The sequence below is a fragment of the Gymnoscopelus braueri genome (genome assembly GCF_963280865.1).
Source record: "Gymnoscopelus braueri genome assembly, chromosome: 2".
In the NCBI taxonomy this organism is placed as follows: domain Eukaryota; kingdom Metazoa; phylum Chordata; class Actinopteri; order Myctophiformes; family Myctophidae; genus Gymnoscopelus; species Gymnoscopelus braueri.
The window spans coordinates 8,350,054-8,355,764 of NC_137604.1; the positions used below are offsets into that span (position 1 = coordinate 8,350,054).

The following is a 5,711-nucleotide window of genomic DNA, read 5'->3' on the forward strand; positions in this document are numbered from 1 at the left end:
GTGTGTTTAACCTCTCATGTAGAGCTGCTTGCATACACAGATTCATCAGAAATCTGTCTCCTGTTTGATTCTGAGAAGTAACCCTGTAGAATATAAAAATGAAGAATTGACTTTAAAGACGTGATTAATGGACTTAAAACACACTATTTTTATACAAGTCGAAAAGGTAATAATGTGTGTCTAAAAACACCACAATTCAGTTTGAACTAGATTTGATCAAATGTGACTCTCTAATATACAGTATATGTCATGATACAAGATAGCAAGATACATCATTGTCAACATATATTTTTAGCTGTATGCTAATACATACTAAATACACTAACTATAATTTTGAGAGAAAACATTTCATGGTCTAAGACTGGGAATTTTAAGCTTGTGTCAATGAGCTTGGAATTAAATGCAATAAATAACTACAACATATTCATTTAGAGTCATGTTAATTATTCAAACACATATTTTTGAGAGCTACTTGTACACTACACTTCTCTAAGTGTAAATAAAAAGGCTTGAATATAATCAGGTATAATTATTAAATATACAACATAATCCAAGTTACCTGAGCTTTGAGATGTAAGGTAGACACTGAAGGAAGTTCCTCACTTCACTCTCTTCATCTGACCAGCCTCTCAGCTCTACTGGTTTCTTCTCTGGTTGGAGTTTTATCACCTCTAGGAGGAGGGAGACCTTTCTCTCTGAGAGGTCTATGGACCAGACTGTAGGAACTGACTGGTAAACTGGTTGTAATGCTGGAAGAACACTTCTGCCTGTTTGAGTCTCATAGTCTTCGACATGGGAGTACAGGTCTAGGAGGAAGTCCCATTTGTGATGCCAATATTCAGAGAGTGAAAACACTTCCTCTATTGTTTGTGTGTTTAACCTCTCATGGAGAGCTGCTTGCACACACAGATTCATCAGAAATCTGTCTCCTGTTTGATTCTGAGAAGTAAATCTGTATTTTATGAAAAATAAGATGAATCATTGTTAAAAACTTGATTAATTAACCTAAAACATATTTTTTTATATACAAGTCAAAAGGCAATGTGTGGCTAAAGCACCACTTTAATATATAGGACATGATACAAAGATACATCATTGTCAAAACATATTTTAGCTGTATGCAAATACATACTAAATATAACTTTGGGAGAAAACATGTCAGAATCTAGAGTCAAAGACGGAGAGTTTTAAGCTCCTGTCAATGAGTTTGGAACTCCATTCAATAAATAAAAACATTAATTCAAGTCATAGCTAAATTAAGATTCATGTTTATTATTCAAATGCACCTTTGTGTAAGCTACTGTACAGTACCCTTTGTTCAATGTTAATTAATAGGTTTAAATATAATGAGGTATATTCAATATACAACATAATCCCAGTTACCTGAGCTTTGAGATGTAGGGTAGACACTGAAGGAAGATCCTCACTTCACTCTCTTCATCTGACCAGCCTCTTAGCTCTACTGTTTTCTTCTCTGGTTGGAGTTTCATCATCTCTAGGAGGAGGGAGACCTTCCTCTCAGAGAGGTCTATGGACCAGACTGTAGGAGCTGACTGGTAAACTGGTTGTAATGCTGGAAGAACACTTCTGCCTGTTTGAGTCTCATAGTCTTTGACATGGGAGTACAGGTCTAGGAGGAAGTCCCATTTGTGATGCCAATATTCAGACAGTGAAAACACTTCCTCTATAGTTTGTGTGTTTAACCTCTCATGTAGAGCTGCTTGCACACACAGATTCATCAGAAATCTGTGTCCTGTTTGATTCTGAGGAGTAACCCTGTAGAATATAAAAAAGAAGAATTGACATTAAAAACGTGATTAATGGACTTAAAACACACAATTTTTATACAAGGCGAAAAGGAAATAATGTGTGTCTAAAAACAACACAATTCAGTTTGAACTAGATTTGATCAAAGGTGACTCTTTAATATAAATGTCATGATACAAGATAGCAAGATACATCATTGTCAACATATATAATTAGCTGTATGCTAATACATACTAAATATACTAGCTATAATTTTGAGAGAAAACATTTCATGGTCTAAGCCTTATACACAGTTAAATCATCATTGTTCATTTATACATTTCTAACTCTGAGAGAACACATTTGTACAGTCTCTGAGTTACATTGACACTCAGGATTTTACTGTATACACCCCGTGGCAAAAATCTGATGGTAAATAAAGCTATGGGACTGCTTTGTGAGCTAGTAGATCTGCTATTTTGCAATTATTCGCCTACTGTATAATAATAATTTGGCCTGACCAAAATACAGACACTAGGTTGAATGTGGTTAAATACATAAAAGTGAAATATTCAATGAAAGAAAAAAACATTAACCTGAGCTTTGAGATGTAGGGTAGACACTGAAGGAAGTTCCTCACTTCACTCTCTTCATCTGACCAGCCTCTTACCTCTACTGTTTTCTTCTCTGGTTGGAGTTTCATCACCTCTAGGAGGAGGGAGACCTTTCTCTCTGAGAGGTCTACGGACCAGACTGTAGGAGCTGACTGGTAAACTGGTTGTAATGCTGGAAGAACACTTCTGCCTGTTTGAGTCTCATAGTCTTTGACATGGGAGTACAGGTCTAGGAGGAAGTCCCATATGTGATGCCAATCGTCAGACAGTGAAAACACTTCCTCTATTGTTTGTGTATTTAACCTCTCATGGAGAGCTGCTTGCACACACAGATTCATCAGAAATCTGTGTCCTGTTTGATTCTGAGAAGTAAACCTGTATTTTATGAAAAATAAGATGAATCAATGTTAAAACTTGATGAATTAACCTAAACAAGTCAAAAGGTAATGTGTGGCTAAAAACACCACTATAGGACAAGATACAAGATGGCAAGATACATCATTGTCAAAATATATTTTTAGCTGTATGCAAATACATATTATATATAACTTTGGGAGAAAACATGTCATGCTTGAGAGTCTAAGATTGAGAATTTTAAGCTCCGTCAATGAGTTTGGAATTCCATGCAATAAACAATTTAAACATTAATTCAAGTCATTGCTAAATTAAGATTCATGCTAATTATTCAAATGCACCTTTGTGTAAGCTACTGTACAGTACCCTTTGTTAAATGTAAATTAATAGGTTTAAATATACCTGAGCTTTGAGATGTAGGGTAGACACTGAAGGAAGTTCCTCACTTCACTCTCTTCATCTGACCAGCCTCTCAGCTCAACTGGTCTCTTCTCTGGTTGGAGTTTCAAGCAATCTAGGAGGAGGGAGACCTTTCTCTCGGAGAGGTCTATGGACCAGACTGTACGCACTGACTGGTAAACTGGTTGTAATGCTGGAAGAACACTTCTGCCTGTTTGAGTCTCATAGTCTTTGACATGGGAGTACAGGTCTAGGAGGAAGTCACATTTGTGATGCCAATATTCAGACAGTGAAAACACTTCCTCTATTGTTTGTGTGTTTAACCTCTCATGGAGTGCTGCTTGCACACACAGATTCATCAAAAATCTGTGTACTCTTTCATTCTCATTCGTAAACCTGTAGATGATAAAAAATAAGCGGAATCAACATTACAAACTTGATAAAACACCAAAATTAAAACTAGATTTGATCAAATCTGACTCTTTCATAGGGCATAATAAAATATATTGTACGCACATATTTTAGGTGTATGCTAATACATAAATTAACTAAATATAACTTTGAGAGAAAACAAATCATGCTCTAAGACTGGGACCTGAGCTTGGAATAAATAACTATAACATCTTAATTCAAGTCTTACCTAATATTCATGTTAATTATTCTAATACACCTTTGTGAGAGCTACTGTTCAGTTACTCTCTTTCTTGAAATATAAATGGGTTTAAATAAAAAGTAAAAAATGAAATAATTATTTAATATACAACATAATCCCAGTTACCTGAGCTGTGAAATGTAAGGTAGACACTGAAGGAAGTTCCTCACTTCACTCTCTTCATCTGACCAGCCTCTCAGCTCTACTGGTTTCTTCTCTGGTTGGAGTTTCAAGCATTCTAGGAGGACAGAGGCCTTTCTCTCTGAGAGGTCTATGGACCAGACTGTAGGAGCTGATGGGTAAAGTGGCTTCAGAATTGGAAGAATGTGTTTATATCCTTTACTGCTGATATGTAGGTGGAGATCAAGTAGGATGTCATATCTCGTAGTGTAAACAGAGAACAATGCGAGGAGTGTATTCACACAACTCTGAAATACTTTCCTCTTATGAATTGCTGCATCCAGGCACAAGTCTAGTAACAGCTTCTTTTCCTCCCCGTCAAGTATTCCAGGGAATTCCTCCTGAACCTGTGAGTCTGCGAGCCTGGATGTGTCTCTGAAACTTCAATGCGGTATTCAAACAAACATTGGTCACAATTATTTTTTTTAACGTTCTAGTATGACTGATCGAAGAAACTTGTTCACAATATTCTTCTAAAAAATACAACTGTTTAAGAGGTTAGCAATTCAAGAAGCAAAGGGGATGTCCAATTTAAAGGTAGTGTAAGAGATATCTTTGGTGGTTGAAACCTCTATATTCTTATAGTAATCTTGTAATAGAGTTTGCTCAATAACACAGGTCTCCCCAGCTCTTTAGTAAAAAGAAAAAAGAAAAGTTTTAAGGTGGTTATACTGATGTATTACAATAAGGAGATAGAACTCACACAAGATACAGGATAAATAACTTAACAAGTGAAATTTAAGCTGCTACATTAAATGATCTTAGAGGAGTTCTCTCTCCTGATTTCATGAAATTGGTATCCTGACCTGAAAATGTATTTTACATGTATTAAAGAACTGGAGAGACAGGCTTCCCCTGTTACTGAACAAACACTTTACAGCACAGCAGTGATTATTATTGGAATACCGAGCTTTAACGTTTTAACAGTAAACTTTATTTGTTGCAAATAAATATCACTCACACAATATTACATTTTTGAATCCTATGATAAAATAATAAAGTATCAACATTACACTAAATCACTCACCTGAGTGTTCTGATATGAGGCAGACACACCAACAGGGTCCGTCTCAGATCTTGAGAGGCACTGGTCTTCCTGTCCCAGAGGAGGCAGAGGTTAACCCTCTCTGGACTGTTTTGCATGATCTCTACAGCTCTTTCAAACTGTCTTTTACCACAACAGACTGGGAGGTGCAACTCATTTCCACCAAGGACAAGTAAACCTCTGTAGTCCATCTCCTCCTCACTTAGGAGTAAAGCCTCCCAGAGCTGGCTTTGCAAGGTGTCACACCTGGAAGAAAAGGTTTTCCTGAAGTGAGACCTTCCCCTCAATATACAGGTAAATGTAAACATGTTATAACTTTACATTACAATAGGTCCATCTTGCTTCATGATAAACACTGTACTAGGGTTCTCTACAAGTTGGTAGACTTAAGAGCTTACTATCTTAATCCCATTGGAGTACAATTATTAACCATCTCATACAATTTTGTATATTTCAAAAAGCAATGACTGATGTATATTATGAGTGCTATGGAAAACTACCTAATTAGATAAACTGTAGACCATATAGAGTGAAAATCAAAATACATGCTCACCCATCCAAATGGAAATTTTTCAGACAGCCAAGAATTAATCCCAGTCCTTGTTCTGGTACAGTGTCTTCAAGTTGTAGCTTTATTTTTCTCTCTTGGGACTGACTGATTACATAAGACACAGCACAGTAATGGTGAGGATCAAGATTCTCCTCACTCAAATTAAGACAA

The 5,711-nt window shown here is 36.3% G+C and overlaps 1 long non-coding RNA gene across 1 annotated transcript; it reads right to left on the reverse strand.

Annotated features, from left to right (window-relative positions):
• Nucleotides 1–3,295: 3,295 nt before the first annotated feature.
• On the reverse strand, nucleotides 3,296–5,177 carry LOC308102064. The gene is made up of 3 exons (XR_013934613.1): nucleotides 4,973–5,177; nucleotides 3,892–4,326; nucleotides 3,296–3,509 (listed from the first exon to the last, which is right to left on the reverse strand). It is a non-coding gene; the product is annotated as an uncharacterized lncRNA (long non-coding RNA).
• Between the last annotated feature and the right edge of the window lie 534 nt (nucleotides 5,178–5,711).